Source organism: Eumetopias jubatus, unplaced genomic scaffold (assembly GCF_037043125.1).
Source record: "Eumetopias jubatus isolate StellerSeaLion01/CBP00866 unplaced genomic scaffold, mEumJub1_p1.0 scaffold_13, whole genome shotgun sequence".
Taxonomy (NCBI): Eukaryota; Metazoa; Chordata; class Mammalia; order Carnivora; family Otariidae; genus Eumetopias; species Eumetopias jubatus.
This window is the reverse complement of record NW_028274819.1, coordinates 62760424-62762925: the sequence shown is the minus strand read 5'-3', so window position 1 is coordinate 62762925 and position 2502 is coordinate 62760424. Positions and strand designations below refer to the sequence as shown.

The window sequence follows — 2502 nt, the reverse complement described above, 5'->3', positions numbered from 1 at the left end:
TGAATCATGTCTGAGTCTTCTAAAATTATCTTTATGATGCGTGTGTGTGTGTGTGTGTGTGTGTGTGTGTGTGTGTTCTAAAGCTTGACAAGTACTTTTGATGTATTCTTATCTTAGAGCAGTAGTTTAACATTTTGGCTCAGGACACATTTACACTCTTAAAAATTATTGAGAACTACAAAGTGCTGTTGTATAGGTGATATATATGTATATATTATATATAATTACAATTAACATTGGAAATTTTTGAAATATTTATTATTTTAGTTTGGAATAGCAAAAGTAAACCCACTGCATATTAACATAACTCATTTTTAATAAAAATAACTATTTTCTAAAATGAGAAAGCATACTAAGAATAGTGACATTGTTTTGTATTTTTGTAACATGTACATTTTTGTACTAATGTATAGTTTAATAGAAGACAGTTAAATTCCTCTAACTGTTCTGCATTCAAACTCTGGATTACATTGTTTTTGTTGAAAAACATGAAGAAAATCTGACCTCACACAGATATGCAATTGTAAAGGGGAGAATAATTTTAACAAGCTTTCAGATAATTATGAATACATTTTTTAGATACCACACCAAAACTTAACCTGTAGAAATTTCTTTTTTTTTTTTTTCTCATTCATGAGATATTTATTAAAATAACACATTTAGGGAAAAAATCAATACAATGTATACATCATTACTGAAAACTGTATACCATCATACAAAAAAGGATTTTATTTTGGGAAATTGATTCCTAATTTATGGCAAGTTTTACTTTCAGAAATAAAACCACAAAACAACACAATCTCATCCAATCTTAAAGGCTGGCATGCTGAGCAAGGAATGTTCTTATTCTTTGTAGGAGCTCCTTCTTTACACTGTCAGGTACCAGGGCTCTGCCTTTTGGTGTGATTTCAGCCACCAAGTCATCAACAGTAACGTGTTCTAGTCCTTTTTCTTTAATTACCTCTTTACAGTGTGCCTTCAACTGGTCCTTCCAGCCACATTCAATTAATTTAGCTCTCAGCAACTCTTTGAGGCGTTCTCTTTCTCCAGTTTCTATCAACTTTTGGTTAATCGCTGCTCTCATCTGCGCATCTTTGTTCATCTTGCTAACCACACTCTTCGGCTGCCCGGACCTAGACCCTCAGTAGCTCGGGCACCTAAGCACACAGAAAGCTAAAACACGCATTTCCAACCTGTAGAAATTTCTTAAAGATTAGTGGCAGTATAGAATCTAGTTCCGTATTAGTAAATGTTTAGTTATCTGTTACATTAAAATTAATTAAGCTACCTTGCATTTCGAATGGGTCTTTTACCCATTTATTATTTTATAACAATAAGCATTTGTCATTTGGAAAACAATGATTCCCTGATCTTCCAAATATCAGCAAGTGTTATTGTAACATGTGAAAAATTTACATTCATTAATTTCACTAGCAACCTCATCAGGAAAGTTTTAAGTATTGTGAAACTATCAAATTCATGGCAATATACACAAAATTTCTAATATTTTAATTTTTCTTGAAAGCTCAAATTCTATCATTGGCGACAAATAATGTTATTTGCTTCATACGTTTCCGAGATAGTTTCTGCCAGCTATTTTGATGTGAACAACCACAGTTTGTCAGTTGTTCTTTCAAGGGAAGGGGTTTCTGTGAATAAAAGTAGCTATTACTCTGAATGAGTGGCATTGAAGAACACAAAGACTGATGATAGTACAGTGTGCTACCACTGCCTTGAGTTCTGTTAGAGCAGTTGCCCATTGTAAATGCTCTGGCAGTGATAAAGTTATTGGATATTATAATCCAAATTAAGAAAGATATAAGATTTTTAAGCAAATGTCCAAGAATGTTACTATGGTGTGATCCAATGTGGTGCCCAGAAAAATGTGGTGCCATTCAATGAAACCTCCACATGTTATGAATATATGTGCAAAGAAAGTCAATGGACTATTTGGCTCCTTTATGAAGTTCATTGGAGCATGTATTATGAGTCATGTTTCCCTTGTGACAGAATCTTTACGTTTATTGCACTTCAATGGAGTCTTTTTATCAGAGAGTGGTGCAAATATCTTCAACCTCAATTTACTTAGTATTTTGAGAACTGGTATAACTGAAGTAGGGAAGTAGAAATAAAAATAACAAAATAAAGTGCATCTGGCCTAGAACTTAGCTCTGAATAGGAAATATCTGTTGTTTGGATACTTTGGACCTGTCATTAAGATTCTTGTCCTTGAAAAGAATCGTATATCTAATTCATATCTTGAGGTATAGTTCTTTGAGTTAAATAATCCATGAAAAGATAGATACACCTTTGGGAAGTAGAGTCTTTCCTGTGTCCAAGTGGAAGTTCATTTCCAAATGGGAAGTTTTGTTTTATGTATATGATATAATGTTTGTTACTTATTTTAAAAGATGCTCCAGATACCTGGGTGGCTCAGTCGGTTAAGTGTCTGCCTTCGGCTCAGGTCAGGATCCCAGGGTCTTGGGATCGAGCCCGGCATCG

General features: G+C 33.7%; 1 pseudogene; it reads right to left on the bottom strand.

Annotated features, from left to right (window-relative positions):
• Nucleotides 1-658: 658 nt before the first annotated feature.
• LOC114218765 (transcription and mRNA export factor ENY2 pseudogene) lies at nt 659-1153 on the bottom strand (annotated as a pseudogene).
• Between the last annotated feature and the right edge of the window lie 1349 nt (nt 1154-2502).